Source organism: Tiliqua scincoides, chromosome 3, assembly GCF_035046505.1.
Source record: "Tiliqua scincoides isolate rTilSci1 chromosome 3, rTilSci1.hap2, whole genome shotgun sequence".
NCBI lineage: Eukaryota > Metazoa > Chordata > Lepidosauria > Squamata > Scincidae > Tiliqua > Tiliqua scincoides.
The window spans coordinates 148834610-148862493 of record NC_089823.1 but is presented as its reverse complement, the minus strand read 5'-3'; the positions used below and the strand labels follow the sequence as shown (position 1 = coordinate 148862493).

Below are 27884 nucleotides of genomic sequence, written 5' to 3'. Positions count from 1 at the left end.
TCCATTAGTTGGGGTGAATAATTGAATCTAATGGAATGAAATTATGGAATTATTCCATTAGATTCCATTATTCACCCCATCTAGTGGCTAAAAGAGGTATAGGGTCTATACTGATGCATTCTGGGATGACAGTGGAGGAGTAAGAAACCCCAAAGTGAGTCTCTAAAGCTATCTTTAACCCAGAGAAGCTTGCAACCTGTGCGGTTTAACAGCATGAAGGTAGGAAAATGGATTTGGGCACTCTTTTTTTCTTGTTACAAGACATTTAAAGGTAGACACTGGTATCAGTGGTGAGTCAAATCAGTGGATGCCAAATCAGTGGATGACTAAGCACAAACTGTACTAGGTGGTTTTTTTGGTAGTATTTTCCCAAAATTAGATTAAAATAGCAAATTGTGGTGTTATATGTTTTTATTCCAAGACTGCATTTTAATAAATTATAATTACTACAATTATAATTATAAATTACTATACTAAATTATAATTACTACTACTATAAATTATAATTACTACAAAAATGTACTAGGTATGTGATATAGGTGATATAGTGTTGGCAGATGTAGCTGCAGTATTACTTCTAACTGGAAAAATAATCAATTTTAATTTCTGGAAAACATTTTAAAAACCAAAATGTGGTGTTTTGTGTCTTTATTTGGATATTTTAACACCAAAAAGGCAATGTTTTGTGTTTTTATGTGTTTTTAACAACAACAAAAAACCCCTACCCATTACACATTGTGCATGTGCTTTTATTTTGCATAGCTTGAATTTCAAACATTCTAGCTGGGAAGTCGAGGTTGGATCCTTCGCTAACTTCCCAGCCCCCCCCTTTGCAACACCCCCCTTTTTGCACCTATTCAGGGCAAAGATTTGCACCCTGTATTTTCAGGCCTGTATTTTCAATGGCGTCTGAGCTATGTGCTACGTGACTCACCTGAAATTGGCTCACAAACCACCTAGTGGGTCCCAACCCACAGTTTGAGAAATGCTGTTTTAATCTGTGGGTTTGTAGTCTTCCACCTGGGTTTTTGAATATTTGGTTGCAAAACATATGTGGTTTTTCGTATGTGAGTTTGGTAGGTAACATCCCAGATTGTTCCTCTGGTGAGCCCTTCTTTGCCACAACTCCTCTGCTTGTGTTTGGCTTTAAGAGGCATCTTCTCCCCCTCAGTTGTGGTGAGAAGGAGAGAAAAGCATAAATGTTGTATCTGTTTGAACTGTGCTCTGAAAATCTCTACCTTGCCTTGGCTCATGATGTAGAGAGTCAGTATTCCTGTGGCTCGAGCAACTCCTTTCAGCAGCGGAGTGCTTTCTTGCTGCCTGAGGAGTCCTTCACGGAGAGAGAGGAGTTGGTGGCCTTCATCAACATTTGGCAGGAATAAGCAGTTCAGGCAGCTCTTGCCAAAAATTACAAAAATGTGGAGCAGTTCTGCTACATTTCACAGAAACGGAAAAACGTGGGCTACTTACAGGAACCTAGTGGTGTGCAGGAGCAAAACAAATAAGATTTGGAGGAACTACAAGCTGGTCAAGGAGGGCAGTTGTTGTCCTGGGTGCTCTAGGACAACCATGCCCTTCTTAAAAGTCCTCGACTTGTTCTTTTGTGTTGACCATGGGGTGGTTGCTTCCTCCCTGAGGGCTCAATCCTGTCCAAACTTTCCAGCACCAGCGCAGCCACAATGCAGCCCTGGGGTAAGGGAACAAATGTTCCCATACCTTGAGGAGGCCTCTGTGACTGCCTCCTCACCACAGAATGCAGTGCACACCCCATTGGCACAGCTGCATCGGCACTGGAAAATTGGATACAATTGGGCCCTCAGTGGTTCTGGGATGGTGCAGCAGAGGATGTATGCTGCCACACTGAAGGACATAGGGAAAGAGCAGACAGTGAGGGAGAGGTGGTGCTCAATCTCATTCCTGTCAATGAAGAGGAGCCTTCCTCTCCTCAGCCAAAACACTCAGCTTTGTTTTACCAATCCCTGGGTGTTGCAGCCCTTAGCTCCTTGTTGATCTTTTGCAACATGTGTCCAAGGATACAGGTAATTGCTCTCTATCCTTTGTGGAAACAATTTGGGCAGATGAGAAAGATGGCCAGTTGGCAAGAGCAGGGACAGCACTGTGGGTGGGGGGGAGCACTAGTTTGGTATCTGGCAACTGCCACTTAAAGCCAACACTGTGGACAGTGAAAGGGAATTAACGGGAGTGGGGAGACCTGTGAGGAATGGATGGACATTGGAAGAATGCCACATATAACCAACGCTTCGGACAGGGGTTCTCCTTCACAGAAGTCAAGCTACAGAACTTGGATGGTTGTATTGGAAAGGATGTGACATCTAAGGAACTAACAGGAGCAGCAGGTTTCCTGGAAGCCCTTGTAGTTGAGCTAGGAAATGAGTGAGAAGCTCACTGACTCCCTAAACCAGGGTGTCCCAGGACAGAAAGCCCTAGGAATGGAGTATGTGCTTGGAGAGACCAGTCAGCCAGGAGCGACTCTCAACCATATGACCACCAGGGTTGAGGCTTTGGTGCAGCAAAGATTTGAGGACATTAGGATGCTGGTTGGGGCCACTGAGGATACTCAGTGGATGGCAAGTGCCTTCATGGGGAGTCAGGCTGCTATGAGGGAGGCCTGCCTCTCCTTCACAAGCCAAGCGGGAGGAGAAAACCAAGGAGATTGCATTACTGAAGGGCTATGCAACCCCCCTCCTTCTGTGTGTGTGTGTAAGTAACTGTTTTATGCGTGTATATAACTTGTTGCTGGTGTGGGATGCAGAAACCACAATGTTTTGGACTGTTTTCTGAATGCTTATTTATTGACAGGTTACAAGGCACTACATTGTTGTAAAAATAAAGTTTTGCTTGTTCCAAAAAACTCCTTGTCTCTATTTGAACCACCAGCTACTCTAATTCCTGACTACTGAAGTAGCCACAGAGAGTGATCTTTATGGCAGCCTCCTCTTACACTCTCTACCTTGAGCATCTGAGCAGGGGCAGAAATATATTGTTGTCCCTGTCCACTATGGATGGTTCCTAGTCCAACAGAACCTTGCCTAGTGAGAGGCAGAAATTGTGCAGATATTGTGCAGGTGTTGCATCACCAGAAGCAGCCATTAGTCACAGACCACTTGTTTCAAAAGAATCCTTCTGTCTCTTCAATTGACCAAAGGCTTTCTCCAACATCCTCTGTTGGCTGAGAATGTTGTTGAAGCAACTCCCACTCTAGGATGGGGGATGATGGGAAGGGCTTAATCTGCCACGGGTTGCAGCTTGTTTGTGACATCCCCAGTGATCAGGGAGGGATGTTGATACCACTGATCTCCTCTGCCACATTGGTATCCAAGCACTCTCCTCCATTCTCTTGAACACAGGGGACTCCACAGAATCCTGGATCTATGGCATCTGCCGAGCACCCCTGCAAAAATGTCCAGGAACATTGTCCTGTGATCAACCACCACCTGAAACACTATGGATAGAGGTGGGAGAAAACTGTAGTAACAAAATAAAAACATACAATACCGCTTGCCCTTCTCATTTTTGTAAAACCTTCAAAATTTGTGGGGAAAAAAAGTAATAGCTAGACTGGGTGTGTGTGCATGTGGTGCATCTGTGAACACTTTACCATCTATATCACTACCTAGTACAGCTTTAAAGCAATTATAATTTATAGTTATAGTAATTATAATATATAATGATAATATATAATATATTTTATATAATTATATAATACTATAATTATTAGATTTTATAATTACAATGTAAATTTTGAATAAAAATGCAAAACACCATTTTCTGCACTTCTAATTTTAGGGAAAAAAATCTGTGAAAAAATAAAACAATTTTCTCCCACTTCTGACTATGGATTGGTATGTCTTGTAGCTGAGGTAACTGTCATCCATCTCTCAGACACAGGATTGGAATGTGGTTTCTGTTCAGTGCACCTATGCAGTTCACAAAGCCTTTGGTGTGAAACCCTTCAATGACTAATTGTGTGTCACTGAGTCTGAAATCAAACCCCAGCAGAGTATCTGTGGTGGTGCACAGAACTTCTGCAAAGGTAGAGGATGTTGTGGACACGCCTACCATGTATACTGCTGATAGTGTCCTGCAGTTGGCATTTGACACTAAAGATGGTCAGACATTTTTTGGGGGGAAGGGGTGATCATCACCTTCGTGAGGGTAGACTCACAGGTTATTTGCACTCTAACCTTCTCCACAAGTTTCATAGAGGTAGATTGACACATGTGGTAGTAGCCTCCCCACTTTCACTCAAGAATAGCAATTGCCTTAGACTGCTCCTTTGTCTAGTAGGGTGCCCTGAGGCATTTATTTTTGTATGGTGTGTTTAGACTATCCTGGAATACATGATTCTTACCTGATTCAGTCAATATTACGTAGGTAGCTTCAGAATGGCTATGAATATTTAAATGATGACAGTTTTGAGGCTTGCTTCATATCAATCCTGAATATTGTGTGCATATCCCATGTACCAGTGGTGTTCTCCGTAATGTAAAAGAGCTCTCTCTCTCTCTCTCTCTCTCTCTCTCTCTCTCTCTCTCTCAGTGTATCTGTTTTGGGTATGTTGGGAACTATGAATGGTTTTGGTTTCCCAAGTACAACCATGTAGTCAGAAAATAACTCACACTTTGCACACTGTGAAGAATTTTGCAGGTGCGCGTGGGATTTTCTTACCTTTGAGCAAAGACATGTGCAGTTTGGATGTGTATTTACTAGGTGGTAGTAGTGCCACATGTTATGTGTATGACACGAAGTATGACATGTTAGTGTCATAAAAATATGGCTACTAAAATTAATTATGACATATAAAAATAATCATGACACAGGTCATGGTTCAGGATGTGGACTCACCTCCCTGCATTACAATCTCTGCGCATGAACTGGAGGTTGTCCATGACTTTGTGTACCTTGGCTCAATGATCTCCGACACTCTTTCTCTCGATACTGAGCTAACAACAACAACAACAACAGTATTTATATACCGCTTTTCAACAAAAAGTTCACAAAGCGGTTTACAGAGAAAATCAAATATCTAATGGCTCCCTGTCCCAAAAGGGCTCACAATCTAAAGAGATGCAACACCAGCAGACAGCCACTAGAAAAGACACTGCTGGGGTGAGGTGGGCCAGTTACTCTCCCCCTGCTAAATAAAAGAGGAGCACCCACTTGAAAAAGTGCCTCTTAACCAGTTAGCAGGGGTTCAAACAAACGAATCGGTAAAGCAGCTACCACGTTTTCCAGACTCACAAAGAGAGTCTGGTCCAACAAGAAGCTGACAGAACATACCAAGACCCAGGTCTACAGAGCTTGCGTCCTGAGTACACTTCTGTACTGCAGCGAGTCATGGACTCTCCGCTCACAACAGGAGAGGAAACTGAACGCTTTCCACATGCACTGCCTCCGGCGCATTCTCGGCATCACCTGGCAGGACAAAGTTCCTAACAACACAGTCCTGGAACGTGCTGGAATCCCTAGCATATATGCACTGCTGAAACAGAGACGCCTGCGTTGGCTCGGTCATGTTGTGAGAATGGATGATGGCCGGATCCCAAAGGATCTCCTCTATGGAGAACTCGTGCAAGGAAAGCGCCCTACAGGTAGACCACAGCTGCGATACAAGGACATCTGCAAGAGGGATCTGAAGGCCTTAGGGATGGACCTCAACAAGTGGGAAACCTTGGCCTCTGAGTGGCCCGCTTGGAGGCAGGCTGTGCAGCATGGCCTTTTCCAGTTTGAAGAGACACTTTGCCAACAGTCTGAGGCAAAGAGGCAAAGAAGGAAGGCCCATAGCCAGGGAGACAGACCAGGGTTGCACTTGCTCCCGGTTTGGAAGGGATTGTCACTCCCGGATTGGCCTTTTCAGCCACACTAGACGCTGTGCCAGAACCACCTTTCAGAGCGCAATACCATAGTCTTTCGAGACTGAAGGTTGCCAATACAATAAAAAAAATAATGCTCTATTGCAGTGGTTCTCAAGCATTTAGTGTTGGGACCCACTTTTTAGAATGAGAATCTGTCAGGACCCACCATAAGTGATGTCATGACCAGAAGTGACATCATCGAGCAGGAAAATTTTTAACAATCCTAGGCTGGAATCCTACCCACACTTATCCAAGAGTGACTGTCATTGTTAAAAGTATATACATAGTAACCTGTTAAAAGTACAGATCTGTAACATTTCCCTAAATGCAGTCACATAGCAGTCTAATATATTAAAAATAAAATATTGAAATGAATGGGGACCCACCTGAAATGGGCTTGCGACCCACCTAGTGGGTTCTGACCCACAGTTTGAGAAACACTGCTCTAGAGTTATAATTCATATTTCAGTTCCTTCCCTTGTGTCTCTAGAATTGTCTGAGTAGATGTGCCTCGATCATAGCATGTGTGCTTGTTATGTATACATAACACTAAAATGCAATATCTATACAAATAGGTTCGCCTATCCTCCAAGATTGGCCTGGAATTGCCAGGAATAGTCGTCATTCTTTATGAGACTACTGAAAACAATTCTGGAGTTATTAGCAGAGCCTAATTGGCTCCATGACATTGCATCATGTTAGGTGGAAAAACTGGCCCAATTTTCTTGATCCAGCAAATTATCACGTGGACTGGATAAACCTTCTAATTCGGCCCCATGGGCCTTATGTTTTACACCCCTAGCTAAGAGCATTAGGTTGTTTTTTGATGTAGTTAAATGACTGTGCTGAATTTCAGAAATGTATTCATTCTGATGATACATTTTGAATGATGTCTCAAAGGCTTTCTATCTGTTCTTAAACAAAAGCATTTTTAAAGTATCAGAGAGTTTATGACTTGCTTCTTGCATTTGATAACTTGATGAATTTGTGCTGTTGTTAGAAGTGAGATGGAAAGAGGTGGGTCAGAAATTATTTGACAGAGATGGAAATGGTTGGGGAGGCTCTGTAAAATGAGTTGAAATACAGAATGTGCAAATTCAGCTTAAATGCTATGGTGCTTCTTCAAAATGAGGACAGAGTGAATGCAAACTGACAAACATTTAAGTGGCTTATGGGCACTGAGCATTTTGACCTTATAGTAGAGCTTTGTATAGAAAGTGGTTTATTAAAGCAGAAATTTAAATGGTAAATTATCTTCTGTAACCTTTTGTTTTGGAGTCAGCAGTTAGATTACAAAGCACAATATTGGCTCAAGCTGTGACACACAATTGGGAAAATGAATGAAAGGGAGCTGGAACTACCAGGCTCTGAGATGAAAGACAATGTGTAGTCCTATCATTCATCCTTGACGTTGGAAGTTATTACCTTTTTATAGGTTTGTGTTCATACAGCATAATCATGTCCTTAAGCTACACTTGTGTAATAATACTATTGCATTGGTGGGATATCACCAACATAAGGGGTGAAAATGTGTAGAGCTAGAGTCATGACAGGGAAGGATTAGATGTAATTTGGTATCCTATGGTTGATAGAAGTCAGTTCTGCCTTAATGATGGCATAATGTTACACCTGCAAAAGAGGTAACATAAGTAAAAGCAATCTATTGGAATCAAAAACCTTACATAACTGACCCCTGCTCACCCTCGGACATATTGAAGGGTAAAGTTGTGACTAACTCAGCAGCCAATCATGGGAAACCATTGGGAATGTATAAGGTCCAGCACAGAAGCATAGCTCAGATGTAAAAATGCACAGCATAGGGCTAAATCATTTTACCCCTGGATTTATAGAACTGTGAGCGCACAGTAATGATAGGGAATTGTGCCCATTTTTTCACCAAAAACAGGCAGTCAATCCTAATAACAAATGTAGGAAAAAAGCATGTTGCTTATAGATGCTTTGTTATAGGACTCTAGATTCAAATACCATTAGAAACCTCCACCTGGAGTGGAGCTACTTCTGGAGCAGCTGCTACTCATTATGCTTCACAATCTCCATGTGTCTCCATAGGCAACTGGGCAATCATCGTCCAGGCACAGATGTAAGAATGTTTCCCAACACCATGGCACACATTCTACAAACAAGACCTATAGCTACAGCAGTGACCAGTGGGAGACCAGTTGTTGTTTGTTTTGTTTTTGGGATTGCCACCATTTTCCTTGCAAGACTGTCTTCGGCAGTTACTTTACAGATGGAAATATAACAGGTGCAGCTTTATCCAGCATAGACATGTAATGAAAGGGAGAATTGCATGTGTTGCTATCTGTCAGGCAGCTTTCAAAGGCATAAGGACTCCACAAGATAAAAAAGATGGGAACCTTCATTTCTCTGTGATACGCTTAGAGCAGTGTTTCCCAGCCTGGCGACTGCAACCCCCCTGGGGCAAGCGTGCATGTTTTTGGTTGGGATGCTACCCCCCTAAGGAGGGTTGTAACCCAACCGGGGACCTGTAGGCACTGTTAATATGTGAGTAAAAATTGTTTTTTTACTCATAATTTGGTGGTGGCGGCGGCGGCGGCGGCGAAATCCAGAAGTGCCTTAGTAATGGTGCCTATGGGTCCCTGGTTGGGGCACTACCCTCCTTAAGGGCATAGCATCCTTTGGTTGAGAACCACTGTTTTAGAGCTTAGTTTGCAATTGTCTACATATGTGTATGTGTTGTGAGTTTGATTACTAGAAAATTCATTCATTCCCCAGTAACTCATCTCAGATATCTTGGAACAGGGGTGCCCAAACCCCGGCCTTGGGGCCACTTGTGGCCCTTGAGGCCTCTCAATGCGGCCCCCAGGGAACCCCCAGTCTCCAATGAGTCTCTGGCCCTCCAGAGATTTGTTGGAGCCCAACTGCTCTCAGCGTGAGGGTGACTGTTTGACCACTCGCGTGAGCTGTGGCATGAGGGCTCCCTCCACTGCTTATTGTTTCACGTCTGTGATGCAGTAGCAGCAGCAAAGGAAAGGCCAGCTTTGCTTTGTGCAAGGCCTTTTATAGGCCTTGAGCTATTGCAAGACCTTCATTCATTTATATAAGTTCATCTTTAATATATTCATTTATGTAAACATATGTAAATTTATTCAAATTTTAAATGTAAATTAATTCTTTTTTTTCCCCGGCCCCCGACACAGTGTCAGAGAGCTGATGTGGCCCTCCTGCCAAAACTTTGGACACCCCTGTCTTGGAAGAACAGCACTGTTCTCCCCCCCCATCAGACCTCCTTTTTAATCAAGCAAATTAACATGAGGAAGGTGTTGCTAAATGGAATGCTGAACATAACAAGATATGTAGAGCACAAGTGATTCTGACAATTATCTATCAATCGGACTAATTGATTGCACATTTGTTTCATTCATTCTAACCTTTTCTTCTGGATTCTGTAGCCAGAAATAAAATCTGAGACTTTACTGCAAAGTCTGTACTGTTTCATGGGGCTGTGACTTTACATACTACTCCTTTTAGTGAGGATGCCCTGGATCCTATGCATGTGACTGGGGAGAGGCTAAGCTGCTGAGAACCTGTAGAAGGTCCCACAACATGCATTTCGATGTCTACTCCTGTGATTAAAGGTACTGTGTGCTGAAGGGCTGAGATCTAGTTCCATTGCCTTGCCATTTTCAATGCAAAATCATTGTTGGCACCTACCTAGAAGATAGTCTTTTCCTTGTGGAGACAATATTTATACCGTCTAAGTATGGAACTTGATCCCCCATCTCCAGTTTTCCATTGCATAGTTTTTCTCCACTGTGCCATGAGCCAAGTATAGTGTTATCTCCTGCAGCATTTCTCTTGTACTGTGCGTTCTTTTTGGCCTTGTAGCTCTGTCTCAATTCTGTCAGGATATCTTCGTACAACCAGAGGAAATTTGCTGCCTGAGCATGGCAAGGCCTGAAAGCCTGGGGCCTGTATCTGGATGTAAGCCCAAGGCCAGAGTAAGGCTAAAGGCAAGTGTACCATGTCACCCTGGACTGAGCAATGGCAACTATATAAAAATGCTGAGTCACAGTGACTATGCAGCCCCAATACAAGTCTATGGGAGAGGGGCTGGTGCATCTTGGGAGGATGATGCAACGAAGTCATGAGAAGGTGAGGTAATGGGGATGAGGTCATCCCTTACCCGCTTGGTCAGAGGAGGTAAAAAAGGAAGGCTGCTAGAGCCTACCCTCGTGGGTCATGGTGAGGAGTTTTGGAAGAGTGTGAATCGGTGTTACTGAAAAACAGTGCTTACTATTTCGCTGCTGGTGAGACTGACTATTTGTATCATATGTGAATACAGCTTGGTGGTGGACATCTGCCTGGCTTGTGTTTTCATTCCTTCTCCGAGCTATCTTGGATCACTTTGGGTGCCAGCAGTTCGCTGCACTACAATTGTCTGTAGGCTTTGCATGCCACATAGCCATGACAAATCCCCTGCAAGAAATTTATTCTACTCATATAGACCCCAGTGTCTCATGTGCAGAATTCTAAGGCTGCAATACAATGCATATTTACCTGGGAGGGTGACCTAGTGGTGGAGGAAATGAGGGTTTTGCCCCTGTCCTGAATGGATCATTACCTAGTAAAATATAGACTTAATGTGGAACCTGACCTTTGTAAGGTCGGAGGACTAAGTGGTATGATCCGCCCCTCAAAAATGATGATCCGGATGGTTTCCTGATGGCTTTGGGGGATTTCCCTGCTACTAGGGCCAGTAATTTATCCACTGCTTGGGTTGACCTCTGGAATGAGGAAATGGCCAGTGGACCTGGGCTGGGTTGTACAGCCTGGTCGGCTCCTTGGTTTACTGAGGAGTTTAGGGTGATGAGATAGTTCAACAGACGTCTAGAGCAGATCTGTAGGAAGACTCTGGATGAAGCTGACCGAACCCAGGCAAAATTACAACAATGCCTATTCTGCAGCAGTGATGGCAGCTAAGAGGGATTTCTTCTCTACTGTCATTGCTATGGCAAAATATTGTGTTACATGTAACACAACAGGAGAATTGGGAAGATTCTCCTCAGACCTGCTATGATGCTTTTGCAAAGCATTTTGCCAATAAGGTCTCTGAGATTTGACTCAAGTTGAACTTCATTTCGACAGAGTCTATAGATGTCTCTCGGGCAATTGTCTGGTCCAGTTATTTGGGATTCTTTTCAGTTTATACAGCCAGAGGATGTGGACAGGATTCTGTGGAGTGTGCTGCTTGTCCTCTTAACCCTTGCCCATAATGGTTAATATGTTCTGCCTGGGGTGGTTTTGTTAGACTGGGAGGGGAGAATAGTAAATTCATCTCTCAAGGAAGGAGTGCTGCTAAAAACCTTAAAGGCAGTGGTGGTTCACTCTCTTCTGAAGAAAAATCCTCCCTAGACCCAGTGATCTTGGACAATTTTTGACCTGTATCCAACCTCCGATTTTTGGGTAAGGTGATTTAGCAGGTGGAGGCATTTCAGCTCCAGGGAATTCTGGAAGAAGCTGATTATCTGAACCCCTTTCAGTTTGGTTTCAGGCTGGGCTACGGAATGGAGACAGCCTTGGTTGATGACCTGCTCTGTGAACCAGACAGGGGACGTGTGTCCCTGTTGGTCCTGCTGGACCTCTCAGCAGCCTTCGGCACCATCGACCATGGTGTCTTTCTGGACCAACTGGCTGAGTTGGGGATTGAATGCAGTTTCTTGCAGTGGTTCTGCTCCTTTCTGACATATCAGACCCAGATGGTGAGACTGGGGGACATCTGTTCGGATCCCTGGCCATTGACTTGTGGGGTGCCTCAGAGATCTATCTTGTCCCTCATGTTGTTTAACATCTACATGAAGCCTCTGGGAAAGGTCACCTGGGGACTTGGGTGTCACCAATATGTAGATGACACGCAGCTCCATCTCTTTTTTCCACCATGTTCCAAGGGGGCTTTTGAAGTTCTGAGGCACTGTCTGGAAGTAAGGACCTGGATGAGGGCTAATAAACTGAAATTAAATCTGGATAAGACAGAGGTCCTTCTGATCTGGAAAGCAGATATGCAGGTATTAGACCCACAACCTGCTCTGGATGGAGTAGCACTCCCTCTGAAGGAGCAGGTTCGCAGCCTAGGAATCCTCCTGGACTCTACATGGGGCTACCCCTGAAAACGCTTTGGAAGTTGCAGTTAGTGCAGAATGCAGCAGCTCAGTTGGTCAGAGGTAGGCTGCCTCTGATTGCCAGATGCAGGGGAGGGCACCAAGACAGAGGTTGTGTCTGTTGTCTACTGTGTTCCCTGAAGCATTTGGTGGGCCACTGTGAGATACAGGAAGCTGGGCTAGATGGGCCTTTGGCCTGATCCAACGGGGTTCTTCTTATGTTCTTATGTCACTGGAGCGTGGCAGATCTACTTTGCTCCAGCAGCTACACTGGTTGCCCATTCCTTTCCAAGTCCAAGTTGTTGGTAATTACCTTTAAAGCCCTATATGGCATAGGACATGGATTTCTCTAGGACCGCCTTCCCCCATGTATTCTTGTGTGTCCCCTGTGGTCATCAGAGATGATCATCATTCTTTTCAGGATACTGCTGCCATCTGAAGCCAAGGGGACAGTGGTAAGGTATAGGGCCTTCCCAGTTGTGGCACTATGGGGACAATCCTAACACATTTTCCAGCACTGACATAAGGGCAATGCAGTTCCTAGGTAAGGAAACAAACATTCCCTTACTTTGAGGAGGCCTCTGTGAGTGTCTCCCAACTGCAGGATGCAGCACACATCCCATTGGCACAGCTATGCCAGTGCTGGAAAGTGGGTTAGGATTTGGGCCTATGTCTCTGGAACCAGCTGCCAGAAGATCTGAGAGCAACTTTTCTGGTATATGGTTTCTGGTGGGGTTTGAAGACCCATCTGTTTCACCTGGCTTTTGGGGAAGGGGGTGCTCTCTAGGGACCCCTTGACTTTTATGCTGCTATACATTATTTTATCTGCTATCTGCTCTTTTATTGTAATTTTTAAAATTGTTTTTATGGTTGTAATGGTTTTTATTTTAATATTTTATTCTGATGTTTTGATGTTGATGAATTTGTAGCACACTGCTTTAGGTTTCTAGAAAAGCAGCATAAAAATCCTTTAAATAAATAAATATTCAAAAGGGAGAAGACCAATGAAAAAGAAATGTTTTGAGGCCTTACCGGAAAACTAACAGGGAGGGTATAGTTCTTAATTTTATCAGGAGGGAGTTCACTACAATGCCACCATCATGGTGAAGGTCCTGTTTCTCATCTCACCAGTCTTGCTTCTGCCAGGAGGGGCACATGCACAGTCCCTCAAAATCCCTGGTTCTAAACCTTTTAGTACTTTAAAGATCTAAAGCAACACTTTGAATTTTGAATTGTGCTTGGAAATAAACAGGCAGCTCATGTAGCTGCAGAAACAGTGAGACTCAGTCAAACCACCAAGCTCACTAGACCACACATGTCTCCACCATCTGCACTAATTGCAATTTCCAGACAGTCTTCAGGGTCACCCACATGTAGCATGTGTTACAGTAATCATGTCTTAATGCTGCCAAAGCATAGGCCACCGAGGTTAGGTCCAATCGACTCAAGTAGGGTTCCAACTGGCTTAAAAGCCTAAACTGGGCAAAGGTCCCCCTACCCCCCTTGCCACCTGGCAATCCAGGTGCAACAAAAAATCCAAAAGGACCTCCAGGCTGCAAGACTGCTTTTTGCAGAGGGAGTGCAACTCCATTCAGATCAGGTTGATGATCCAGCAGCTGTCATGAATTTCTGAACAAAGAGGACTTCTGTTTGTCTGGATTTAATTTCAGCTTGTTAAGCCAAATCCAGACCCTCACCATCTTCAGACAGTGCTCCAGGATTTCAACACACCCTCCAACATTAAATAGTAAAAGGAGGGAGAGCTGAGTGTCGTCCACATATTGATGACACCCAGCTCCAACCCTCAGATCACCTCTCCTAGCTGCAACTGCACAGGGTTGCAGCTAAATTACATAGGTGTATTGTTGTTGGCAACCTTCAGTCTCGAAAGACTATGGTATTGCGCTCTGAATGGTGATTCTGGCACAGTGTCTAGTGTGGCTGAAAAGGCCGATTGGGGAGAGACAATCCCTTCCACATTGGGAGCAAGTGTACTGTGTCCCTGGTCTGTCTCCATGGCTATGGGCCTTCCTTCTTTGCCTCTTTGCCTCAGACTGTTGGCAAAGTGTCTCTTCAAACTGGGAAAGGCCATGCTGCACAGCCTGCCTCCAAGCAGGCTGCTCAGAGGCCAAGGTTTCCCATCTATTGAGGTTCTAAGGCTTTCAGATCCCTCTTGCAGGTATCCTTGTAGCGCAGCTGTGGTCTACCTGTAGGGCGCTTTCCCTGCACAAGTTCTCCATAGAGGAGATCCTTTGGAATCTGACCATCGTCCGTTCTCACGACATGACCAAGCCAACGCAGGCGTCTCTGTTTCAGCAGTGTACACACGCTGGGGATTCCAGCTCGTTCCAGGACTGTGTTGTTAGGAACTTTGTCCTGCCAGGAGATACCGAGGATGCGTCGGAGGCAGTGCATGTGGAAAGCGTTGAACTTCTTCTCCTGTTGTGTGCGAAGAGTCCATGACTCGCTGCAGTACAGAAGTGTACTCAAGTTATATTGGACACCCGGTATAGTAAGGATCAACTTTATTTATGCAATGTAAAGAAAACTGAACTACTTTTTGTTGCGGTTGAAAAACAGCATAGAAATATTTCTATAAATCGATAAAATACAGTAATTATCTCTTTGGAATGTGGTAACCATGCTTTTTGTTGTTGTTGTTGTTGTTGTTGTTGTTGTTGTTGTTGTGTAATGTATAAAATGGGTCTTAGAGCAGCTTAGGTGGAGGCTGCATTTGCATTAGTTGCATTTTGCAACTTACAGTTAACAACAAGTTACCATATGCATTTGTATTAGCTGGAGAAGAACACAAGTACAGTTTTTTTAAGCACTGTATTGGCTCTCCTTTACCCACAACTTCTGCATCTCAAAAATACAATGTCTCTCTCCTTCTCACAAACCCACACTATAGTGCCTGAATGAAAACGTTGGAGCAGGTAGACTGCATCTGTGCAAAAGCATGATGCTGCTATTCTTGCATTGGGATGTCTGTAAGTGGGATGTCCTTAAGTCAGGGACTACATGTAATGCTGACCTAATGCAGAGTATTTCTAAAGTGGTCTATCAAAAAAAAATTAACTAAAGGGATATGCTGGTGTCTCCGCACCCGAGTTGCAAATTGAGTCACAAGTTGCCGGCCCCCTGACTCGACTCACGAGTCATAACAGGTGGCTGACTCAACTTTAGCCACTTATAGAGTCACTTTGACTTGGGTTGTGAGTCATTACAAGAAACAAGTTGAGGTGCACGTCAAGGGCAGCTCCACAGAAAAAAACAGAGATATAACACCCTCCTGCTGGAGCTACTGACCGCCCCTTGGCATTTGTGCTGCTTAGAAGTGGGATTGGTAGGTGTCCTTTTGTCAAAGCAGCTGGTTAGCTATGATGGGAGCTGCTGCTGTGGACCCATATGGTAGGGGAATGGGATATAAATGCAAGACTAGCACATGCCACAGAGCTGCTGTTTCAGATGGTTGGCATTGCCCACGTACCTGCTGTACCATACTCATAACATGATTCTTGAAAACCATATAGCACATTACAGTGAAGGGCTATGAAAAAAGGCTATGCCATCAGTTAAGCTATTCCTTTCACCAAGCTAAATGCAAGTGTTTCAGAAAACCCAGGTTCAAGTCAGACTTGCTTTGATTGCAAGGGAAGAAAAGTCACACCACTGTTCTAAGGAAACTGAAGACAAAGTGCAAAGATTGAGAAGAATGCCTAACACTGGAGAAATTCATCCACAAAATCCTAAGCATCATATAGCAACTGACACTGAATTCAGGTTTATTTTCTTAATTTTTTTAAAATTAAGAGATTCCCAGGCTCACTACCTATGGATAATATGAGAAACCAAAAACCAAAATTGAAAAGCTAAGCAATGTGAATACAAAGGAAAAAGTGGCAGCACAGAACAGCAAATCTGGGTGACATTTATCTTGATCATAAGTATGTGTTACTTCTCATATTTTATGATCCCATCAACATCCCAAAAATATTTTTTGTGGATAGTTACAAGCAAGTATAAACCAATTTAGAGATTTTTTCAAAATTTAAAAAAATGTACATTTTGGAGAAAATTTATTTACAGCATTTATGTCTCACCTTTTTATCCAAGGGGACTCAAGACGGCTTACAAAAAGGCAGGTACAAAAAAGTAAGGCGTTGTTAAAACAGTCATACTCTGCCATAAAAATCCATCAAACTTTAAAACATGAAAACACATTAAAAGCAACCATAAAACATAATTTACATCTACAGAGCAACAGCAATACATAAAAAGACAAGCTTGTAGAAACCAAATATTAATTTAAAAGGCCAAGACTCAGAAGGCTTGCCTGAATAAAAAAGTCTTCAGGCCTTGCCGGAAGGTATGCAAGGAGGGAGCAGTTTGTAGCTCAAGAGGTAGGGAATTCCAAAGAGTTGGTGCCACTGCTGAGAAGGTCCTATTTCTCAAATTTTGAAATTTTAAATTGAATTTAAAAACATTAAAAAAAATTCATTGTGTTGTTTAATTATTAAAGCTTATTAAATGAGCTTTAAAATTAGACTACTCCCAGCAATATAACTCCCACCCAATGTCTGAGTTATAGCTAAAGTATCACTAGCATGACATTTTTAAAATAAAATTTTGAAAATTTAGACTTAAATATAATTTTTTCCTCTGTGAATTTAAAAATTAAAAAGTATTTCTTCAATAACTGCATAGGATCATTAAGTATGACAAGTTTTATCAAAATCTAAGTACCTAGAGAAATATTGTGATGATTTGACACTGAATCATCCACCAAAGCCTTACTGTTAAGAATTTGTTTTGTCTGTTGGCCAACTTGGTCTTGGATGAACATGCTGACTTGGCTTGTATGACTGAGGCCTGAGTAGATGAGTGTAGTGTCATCTGCTTTCCACAGTTATGTCATGTTTCTCAGTGGTGCTGCATCATAGAGCCAGTGGGTGAGGTTACCATAGTAATCTATTGTGATTCCATTGGCCTTTCCAGATGTTCTGTCCAGCAATCCTCCATATTTGAGTGTCTGTACCTAGCTGTGGGAGTTCAGAACAAATATTGTGTTACCCAACACCACTATCTACAGTATCCCTGCCTAAACTCAGGTGTTTTGGCAGGTGTTTTAGAGCTCTTGTCAGGTGCATCTCAGGATTTCAATTGTCTCATATCAGCCATGGGCCTATCATAATTAATATGCAACTGCAAAGAAGGCTAACAAAGCATTAGCCTGCATTAGCTTGGAACCGTAGCTTCCAAGTTTCAAGAAGTAGTGGTCCACTTTGCACCAGTCAGACCTCAGTAGGGATACTGTGTCCAATTCTGGTGACCTCGCTGTAGGAAAGATGCAGCCAAACTTGGGCGGGTTCATTGAAGAGCAGTGAGGATGACTGGAGAACAAGCCCTAGGAAAGGTTGAGGGAACTTGGTACGTTCAGCTTGGAGAAGAGAAGGCTGAGAGGGGATATGATTTGATAACATTCTTTAAATACCTGAAGGGCTATCATATGGGAGAAGGAACAAACTTGTTCACGGCTGCCTCTGAGAGTAGAACTAGATCAAGTGGGTACAAACTGCAAGAGATTCCAGTTGAATATCAGAAATTCATGATGGTTACGGCTGTTCAGCAGTAGAACAGATTGCCAAGGGAGGTGGTGGATTTCCCCTCACTGGAGATCGTCAAGCAGAGGATCGACAGGCACCTGCTGGAGATACTCTGGGAGGATTTCCTGCTACAGGTAGGGGGTTGGATTAGATTACCTTGTGGGTCCTTTCCAACTCTATGATTCTATCTCTGGTCCAAGCAAATAATAGTACAGTACTAGTACAGGTATTTCTATACTGCCTTTCTTGGTCCTCAGATTTCTCCTTAGACTTTATTCAAGGCGGTTTACATAGGCAGGCAAATTTAAATCCCCGTAGGGATTTTTACAATTTGAAAGAAGGTTTCTATCTTTCAAGAAACCACAACATTCAGGTGTTTCTTGATCTGGTCTCACATTCTGGCCTCCATCCTCCCACGCTCAGAGCAGATGGAATAGCTCGGCTCAGCTTGTCAGCTGCTTCAAGGTTGCATGGTGCCGGTGGACTCGAACTGACGACCTTCGGATGTCATCTTCAGGCAAATGGAGGCTCAACCCTCTAGACCAGACCTCCTGCCCCACAAAATAGCATAGTTTTGTGCTTTGCGCTGGAGGGGTTGAAAGTGATCTAGTGCAGTGTTTCTCAAACTGTGGGTCACGACCCACTAGGTTGGTTGCGTGCCAATTTTAGGTGGGTTACATAGTACCTAGCTCAGTTATCACTGAAAATACAGAGCTGAAATTACAGGGTACAGAGTTGCTGAGCTAGGCAGGGTCCCAGTGGTAAAGAGATATGGTGCTTCCCTGAATAGGTGGGAAGATGAGATGCTGGAAAGTTTGAATTCTGAGCTATGCAAAATAACAGCATGAGCAGACTTGCATTGTAATGGGTCCTTTGGCTTATTGTGTCTTAGGTTTGAAGCCTTAGGCCGCAATCTTAACCACACTTTCCTGAGAGTAAGCCCCATTGAACAAAATAGGACTTACTTCTATATAGACCTGGTTAGGATTGTACTCTAAATTGATTATGTCACTTCCAGCCATGGCATCACTTCCAGGTTAATTACATCACTTTGGTGGATCCTGACAGATTGTCATTCTATAAAGTGGGTCCTGGTGCTAAAAAAATTGAGAACCACTGATCAAGGAAATGGAGGAATTGATACACTTTTCTCATCACAGATAGCTACCTGCTTAAATTTAGAAGAATATTGATGATTACCCAGCTCTGCAGTGGTAGTGGACCTATGGTTCATTTTCTTATGGCTTTGGGGGGATTATCCTACTGATTCTGTCAATGTCTTGGTCTGAATTACAGAGATGATCTTGAGTGGATGGCGTAATCGCTCTTAAGTGCTGTCTTCCTCTCCCCCAGCAGAGTGCTTTGGGCTTCTTGGTTTTCCAGTGGAAGACAACTTGAGTGATGGTAGAGGAAAACTACAATTGAATTGTAAAACCAATATACTACAATTGAAAGCTGCAATTAAAAAGTAAAATTGAATGTAGACTAGATAGAAGGCATTTTAGGTCCTACTCTCTGGCCATGGTGGAAGCAGTACGATTTTAGTTTTTTATTACCATTGCATCAGTGACTCACTTGACTTCAGCACTTGGAAGTCTACTAAGATGAGTATGCAAAGCATAATATAAAATCATTCTCATTTTTTCTGATGTACAACCAGTTGTTTGGTGGTAGTCCCAGAGGCCACTATGTTTTTTATTTTTCTGGGGAGAAATGGGAAAGGAAGGAGAGCATTCATTAAAGTTCATTGGGGCTACCTTATTACGAGAAATGGTTTGAGTTTTTTGTAAAGACATACATACAATATTATTACTTGTAGGGCTTTTTTTCTAATGGAAAAAAAATGGGGGGACGGAGTTCCGGCACCTTTTTGCAGGGGCCCCTCCCCTTCAGAGGCATTCCAGGAGGGGGGAGCAAAACAGAAGCATTCGCTGGGTGGGTGCTGGGGGGTGCAGGGTGGGCGGGCACCTGGCCCCTGCCTGACCGCACAACAACCCCCTCCTGCCCCCATCTCCAAGCTCTCGCCTGAGCCCAGCCCACCTCCCCTCCCCCCCGCACTCTGCTTCCCCGCACAGCTTCCAAGCCGGTGGAGGGCGTGGGGACGCCGAGGAGGAGGACGGACAGCCAGCCAGGGAAACGGGCTGCGGCACCCACAGAATGCCCAGGTACTGGCTTGGCAGAGGAGGAGGGGAAGGAAGCTGGCTGGTGCAGCCCTCGTGCCAATCTGCAGCACGAGCCTAGCCGTGTCTACTCAGAAGTAAGTCTCATTGTGCTCAATGGGGCTTGCTCCTGGGAAAGGGTGCATAGCCTTGCAGCCTGAAAGCCCAAGCCTATGCATGTCTACTCAGAAGTAAGTTCCATTGTGTTCAATGGGGCTTACTCCTGGGAAAGTGTCATAGCCTTGCAGCCTGAGTAGAAAGGCTGAGGAGGGGCTCTGAGGCTGCAGTCCTCTCCACACCTTCCTGGGAGGAAGCCCCACTGCCTCTACTGGGACTGTCTTCTGAGGAGACAGGCAGAGGAGGGGCTCTGAGGCTGCAGTCCTCTCCACACCTTCCTGGGAGAGGGCCCCACTGCCTCTACTGGGACTGTCTTCTGAGGAGACAGGCAGAGGAGGGGCTCTGAGGCTGCAGTCCTCTCCACACCTTCCTGGGAGAGGGCCCCACTGCCTCTACTGGGACTGACTTCTGAGGAGACAGGCAGAGGAGGGGCTCTGAGGCTGCAGTCCTCTCCACACCTTCCTGGGAGGAAGCCCCACTGCCTCTAATGGGACTGACTTCTGAGTAGACAGGCACAGGATTGGGCCCTGAGGCTGCCATCCTATCCACAGTAAGCCCCATTCACTATAATGGAACTTACTTCTGGGTAGACAGGCACAGGATTGGACTCTAAGGCTGCCATCCTATCCACAGTAAGCCCCATTCACTAAAGTGGACTTCTGAGTAGACATGCATAGGATTGGGCTCTTAGGCTGCAATCCTAGGCACTTGCCTGGGAGTAAGCTCCATTGACTAGAACGAGACTTACTTCAGGGTAGACATACCTAGGATTGGGCTCTTAATCCTGGCAGAGATATGCTGCTAAGGGCAGGTGAAAAGGGATTCTACGTGTGTACAACATGCTGTCCAGCCTTGCCAGAGATCCTCCTCATCCTTCCCCCACAAGCATGCCCTCCGCCAGCCAGCATTTGCAGCTCCTCTCCAGCAATGCACAGCAGCTGCTCAGGGCAGCAGAGAACATACAATTGCATGCCAAGCACCTTCCCAAAGCCACAGAGTATTCTGATACCTGAATTAAACCATATTTAATCGCTTGTTTGCAAATTAGCTGTTTCTATGTGCACCTAAGGACCCCTCTCTTGTAAGAATTCCTTTTTTGTTCTTACTCCCACAGTTGCTTAGAGTAATTTTACTACATGGAACTCCTGTAAGCCATTTTTTGGAATCAATTCACTGCTTCCTCGCCTCAAAGTAGTGCCACACTACATGCTACACGCTGCAAGTGCACCTGTACAGCACCTGTACAGTATTTTTCCCCATGTGTAGAAAAAGTAGCTAGGGGGAAGGGGATGTGGAGATTGACAGTCCAATCCTATGTATGTCTACTCAGAAGTAAGTTCATCTTTAAGGGGGAAGCACATAAAAATATTTTATTTCTCTAATAAAAAATGGCTTATAAATAAATAAATAAAAGATTAACAAGTTGTGAGTTCCTGCACTTTTTTTTTTTTTTTTTTTTTTTTTTTACAAAAAAAGCACTGATTACTTGTAAAATAAATTTTATTTCTGTCTATGTCTCCTTTTTTAAGTCTCATAAACCTAGGTGGTTCCTGTTAGAATGTTGTTTTAAATGTGGGTACTGAAAAGTTTGGAAACCACTGCCTTAGTAGATGTCATGCACCAGGACATAGCCAGGAAGAATGCAATGCTATTGATTCCCATGAGCCCCTCAGTGTCATGAAATTCCTTCAGTCATCATGTGATTCCTTGTGGTGATGGGGGTAGAAGACACTTCACTGATTTCGGCAGGATAGGACTCTGTAGGTGGGAGCTCCCTCCACTGCTTGCTGGAGTGGCCAGCCTTGCTTTGTGCAAGGCCTTTTATAGTCCTTGAGCAATTGCAAGACCTTCATTCATTCATACAAGTTCCATCTCTAATATATTCATTTATGTAAATTTATTCAAATTTGAAATGTAAATGAATTCTTTTTTATCCTGGCCTCCGACACAGTGTCAGAGAGATGATGTGGCCCTCCTGCCAAAAAGTTTGGACACCCCTGCTCTAAAACAATACTTGTTGACTGAGCAGAGCTGGATGGTAGACAAAAACTGAAATTTTAGTTCAGACAAGGTGGAAGTACTCAGTGGATGTATCTTTTAAAATCAGCTGTAGGAGTATAATCTATTCTAGACAGGATTGCATTCTCCCTAAAGATTCAGGTTTGTAACTTGTGTTCCTGGATGCAGTGCTGCTTTTGGAGGCGTGGATGGTAATAATAGAGTGCTTTTTACCAATCAGACTTCAATGCAGTCATTTATGCCAGGGGTGTCCAAACTTTTTGGCAGGAGGGCCACATTATCTCTCTGACACTGTGTCGGGGCCCAGGGAAAAAAAGAATTAATTTACATTTCAAATGTGAATAAATTTACATAAATTTACACAAATGAATACATTAGAGATGGAACATATGAATGGTTTTACAATAGCTCAAGGCCTATAAAAGGCCTTGCACATAGCAAGGCCAACCTTTTCTTCACTGTTGCAGCATCACAGACATGAAACAACAAGCAGAGGAGGGAGCCCTCGTCCCATAGCTCATGCGAAAGGTTGAACAGTCACCTTCACACTGGGGGCCAGCGTGGGCTCCAGCAAGTCTCTGGAGGGCCAGAATCTCATTTGAGACTGAGGGCTCCCTGCAGGCCGGATTAGGAGTTCTTGAGGGCAGCAAGTGGCCCCCGGGCTGGGGATTGGGCACTCCTGATTTATGCACTATTATTGCCTGAGGTTAGAATACAAGAATGCACTTTATGTAGTTTTGTCCTTAAAGTGTGTTTGGAAATTTCAGCAATGCAAAATACTTCCACCAGAGTAGTAGCTGGTGTGATCCACATCAAGCTGCCACCTGAACCCACCTTCAGTTCTGCTGCCTATCCTGCTATCCCTGTTGGTGCATGCTTGGGAGAGGTTCACGTGTGCTATCAATGGTAGCTTTCCTGGCATCCCGGATAGCCCACCTGTCTGCCTGGCAGCCTCATCCTCTTATGTTCAAGCAGGATGAGGAGTGTTTACTACCTCCTCCAGTGTCCAGCGCTACCACTGCTGCATCTAGCCTAGTGAAGAGTTAGCTAGTAGAGAGAATGCATGGAGTGGATGTGCCCTGTATTCTCTTTGTTGACTGCTTGAAGAAGCAGAGATGGAGCTGAATGTCATCACTGGTAAGCCATCCTCCCATTCTCCTTTCTCATACTAGCAGAGGATGGGGCCAGCTGCCAGATAGACAAACAGACCAGCAAAGTGTCTGGGAGGTGTGGGAGAGAGGGCACCCCCCACCAAGTTTGCCACCTGGCCCAGCCTGCTAACTGGGTTTTCTACTGACATCATGGCTGGGCTAGAGCTGACTGATTAAAGCATATCATTACAAATGTTTTTGATTTGAACTGGCTGTTAGTTTTCATATTTAACTTAAGGCAAATGTCTGAATGACTTGGGACTCGGATGTCTTCTACCATGTATTGTCATTCAGCATCTGTGACCTGGTACTGTCGCTGAATGAAACTTGGCAGGTGGCGACTAGCAGTAAGACTGCCTATATTATGAAATGTTTTCCCCAGAGATGTATGTCGGGTCAGACACTGCCCTCTTCTAGACATTAGTCTAAAACAGGGGTGTCCAAAGTTTTTGGCAGGAGGGCCACATCGTCTCTCTGACACTGTGTCAGGGGCTGGGGAAGAAAATAATTAATTTACATTTAAAATTTGAGTAAATTTACATAAGTTTACATAAATAAATATATTAAAGATGAACTTATATGAATGAATGAAGGTCTTGCAATAGCTCAAGGCCTATAAAAGGCCTTGCACAAAGCAAGGCTGGCCTTTCTTTTGCTGCTGCTACTGCATCACAGATGTGAAACAACAAGCAGTGGAGGGAGCCCTCATCCCACAGCTCATGCAAGAGGTCAAACAGTCACCCTCACAGTGAGAGTGGTTGCATCGGGCCAGTGTGAGCTCCAACAAATCTTTGGAGGGCCAGAGGCTCATTGGAGACTGGGGACTCCCTGAGGGCCGCATTGAGAGGCCTTGAGGGCCGCAAGTGGCCCCCGGGCCGGGGTTTGGACACCCCTGGTCTAAAACATGGCTTTCTCAAAAAGACTGGCTAACTTGATTCTGGTAACTCTTTGACTATAATGTTGCTATTCATTGGTTACCGTTAATATGATTTTGATTTTTGCCTGTTTTTTTTTCATGCTAAGGAAGTATTTGTAGTGTTTGTTGCTGTTGGACATTTTTAAAGTTTTATAGAATGTATTATTGGTTGTTTTTATGTTGCGATCTTTAATACAAGTTTACATTTACCGTTAGTAAAGAATCTCAAGTATAAATTTTAAATGTATTATAATTGAGTCAGATAATAGCTACTAAAGCTGTGTTTGACCACCTGTAACAAAAATGAAACACAATAAAAATGAAGCTGAAATAAATAGCCGAATATGTAGATGTCCTGTAGCAGTGGTTTTAATATGCAGTGATGTAGGTTGTTATTTTAAAAAGCTATCTTTCTTTGGAGCTGCTTACAGTGCTAACAGTTGTGTAGTTCCATTGATTGGTTCCATGCAGATGAAACCTGACCTTTAGCAGATGTTTGGGAAATTGCCAGCGCTCAATGTGAGCAGTAGACTAGACATTTTTTCCCTCTTGTTGGCAGAGAAACCAACATTGTATTTAGTGACTTAGCACAGCAATTTTAAAGGTTTTATAAAATGCTTCTAGTACAGTACAAGGTGCTTAGTTCTCATGTGCTTTTAGAAGTTGTAACACTTGTATCAAAGCAGGCATGTGTCCCAAATATACTTTTTAGCACAAGTTATTAATTATATTTTGGAGAAGGAGCAGAAAAAATGAACTTCTTTTCCTGGGGGGTGGGTGATGGTCTGTGTGCTTGTGTAGGAGGGTTACACAAAGTGAAACAGCCCATCTGGAACTATTTGCTAAGAACTGGATGTTGCATGAATTTTTCTGTAAGGGCTGCTTTTCTAGCAGCATTTTGAGGGGAAGACTCAACTGCTTAGTTGTGGAAGTTTAAGAAAACAGAGCTTCTACTGTTCATTTTGAATTCTACCAGTTAGGCTTCAGGAAAATGTGAGATCACCAGCTCCCAAGCTGGATATTATTTTGCAGGTGCTGTAGCCTAAGTTCTTTAGCAGTGCTTTTGAGTGTACTGAATTTAACATTTTAAAATGGTTAGCACTGAGATGGATTTACAAGAATAGTGTTTTGATCACAGATATCCAGTGTGCACAAAACATTGTACTACACTTTTTTTACTACTTCAAAAAATTCTGAAGTAAAGCAGAGTGGGCTTCAAAGAGGCAAATGGGAAAGGAAGCTTTAAGTGTTAATGTGGATCATGTAAACTTTTCTTAAACTGACCCTTGCTAACTTGACTGACTCCCTTAGGAGGCCAGGTGACACACAACTACTTTTTGCTCCTAACTGCCATTTCCTGTCATTAAACTTCAAAGGAAAATCCATTTGGTCTTCAATCTCAATGCTTCTGTGAATCAACTACAAGGTGCTATGTCTCTGCTGGAACAAGTCTAGGAATGTGTCTTTGCCAGAACACAATTCTTGAATCATTTGTAAATTTGAGGGGGCTCTGATTATGATTGGGGGAAACTTTAACCTTTATTGTAACCCAAAGACACCATTTACCACAGGGAGTACTGTCTTGGTTTTCCAAGCTTCTTTAACTTGATTGTATCACTTTGAATTCAGCTTTTCTATGAAGAAAAAAATGAATATATTTGCCTACAATCTCCTGTACATTGGAACAGGAAGTAGAAGTCATTATGACCAAGCTGCATCTTGAACCAAGAAGGCAGAGAGGAAACTGATTTCTGAACTCATAATCAACTGAGCCTGATTTAAGAAACAGTTAATTCATCACACTTTTGTGTCTTATAATGTTTTGTCCAGGTTACCAAAAGCCAACTCTAATTGAATCATTTGAAAGCTGGTGGAGAAAGGTCTGTTACTCTAATTCAGTGATTTTCAACCACTGCTGTGGCGCATTGGTGTGCTGCAAAAGGTCTGCAGGTGTGCCATGGGAGTTTGGGGGAAGGTCCTTTATTAGTAGGGGCATTTGGGGATGTGAGCCCTGAACTGGCAGCACAGTGTGTCTTGTCAGCTGTAATGCCTTCTCAGTGTTCCGTGAAATGAAAAAGGTTGAAAATCACTTTTCTAACTAGTTCGAGGCCCCTTGACTCTGATACAAAAGAATTTGTACTTGGTGGCAACTACTGATTTATACTGTATTAAGGGGGTAATCATAATACAGTTAAAGCCTGACCGTCATTTTAATATAGTTTTCCAGTGATTCTGGGATTGCAAGGGTGAAGAAATAGATAAGACTTCTACAGTGGGGTTGTAGTTTGTCATAGGGAAGGAATAAAAACGAGAATGGAGGAATTAGTAACTCCTAATACATATTGCTGTTCCTTGTTCCTGTCAACTCAGTTCTCTTTTTCTTTTGGGGGAATTATAAGTTTTGAGCAAACATCATTCTGATTCTGGGCTCAGGTGGGAAACGGACCTCTTTCAGTGTTTTTCTTAGCTTGCTAGTTTTGGGGCTGAGGGAAGGATCAACTTTAGTAGTTACAGGTAAATTTATAAATAATATTAGTGCCATTCTCATATATGACATTTTAGAAATAAGAACGTGGGTCCCTCTCTCACTGGGCTTGCAGTCCAAAATTGACACACAAGAGACAACAGTGGAAAATAAGGAAAGTGAATTGGGGAAGATTGTGTAGTGGTTTCATTTTCACATACCTAGTTATGATATGATACTTGGTAGTATAATCCAGGCCTCCACAAATTCAAGCTAAAGAACACCATGGAAACTCAAAATTGCTTCATGGCACCTAAGAATGGCAGCAAGCCTGAGGCAGCCTTGTTGTAAAGCCCAGTACCCACTATCTCAGTTGTGGGAGTAGTTTGTCCTCCATGCCTGAGTGCCTGAAGGGGAAGACTAGCTGCAGCAGTAGCAGTGGGAGCAGCTAGAGGAGCTGTACCCAGAAGAATAGGGAGGAGGAGGGAGGGGGGGACTTGGACTTCTTTTATGTAGAAAGGCTTTTTCTCCGGGGCTGTGTGCAGCCCTCTCTTTCTCTGCACCTTTGCTGCTGCAGTCCCTGCATCAGCCCAGAAAGAGGAGAGGAACAAAGAGGAGTAGGGAAAAAAAGAGAGGGAGAAATTGTTGTAGAGCACATCTACGCAGACATAAATCCATTAATTCAGTTGGTTTAACTCCCAGGTAAGTGTGTGGGGTTGCTGCCTTGGTGTCTTTACATTGGAAGTTAAAAAGGTTTCTTGATGTAACTTTATTTTTGGATCATTCTATCACCACAGGAGTTGGAAGTGTCCTTTTTAAGGCTTGTTTATATGGAAAATCTAATTTACCAGTCAGTAGTGGCATGTGAGATCTGGGAGGGGGGGCAGTGTTATAAAATACTGAAATCTGAAAAATTCATCTGGCTCCTAAATTTTTGGACTAACGCCTAGATCCAAAACTGATTGTCGATTCCTGATGTAATCAGTTAGTAGTACTTGATTGATGAGGCTTATAGTTTTTGCACTTGGTTTTTTTAACGGTTATTTTGGTTATGGTATATTAGTATAGTGGGGAATTTAAAAGACAGTTCTGTAAAGAGACTTTTATCCCCTGATAACTTTTGTTAAAATTGTGAGTTGTAACATTTGAATATTTCAATGTCGATTTGTATTTTGATAATGTACAAATTGTTCTTGTATTTGTTTAACTGGTTAATAAAAGATTACTGATTTTTTTTTAAATTTTTTGACCTTAGAATACACCTTGGTACTTTTTTACATAGGTTCTGATTACACAAGATTTGACCACCCTTCAGAATTCCTGTAGAGCTCCCTGCCTTTGAAATCCTTGCACTTAAATAGTCATATTTAAGTTCTCTCTGTGTTGGTGTTTTATGGAATCAGTTGTAGAATATACTGTCCATGGGAATGGGTTTT

At 43.4% G+C, this 27884-nt stretch overlaps 1 protein-coding gene across 1 annotated transcript in view; it reads left to right on the top strand.

The window, feature by feature from the left end:
- JMJD1C (jumonji domain containing 1C) overlaps nt 1–27884 on the top strand; it is a 179283-nt gene that overhangs the window by 19799 nt on the left and 131600 nt on the right. The gene's annotated exons all lie outside the window — the stretch shown is intronic.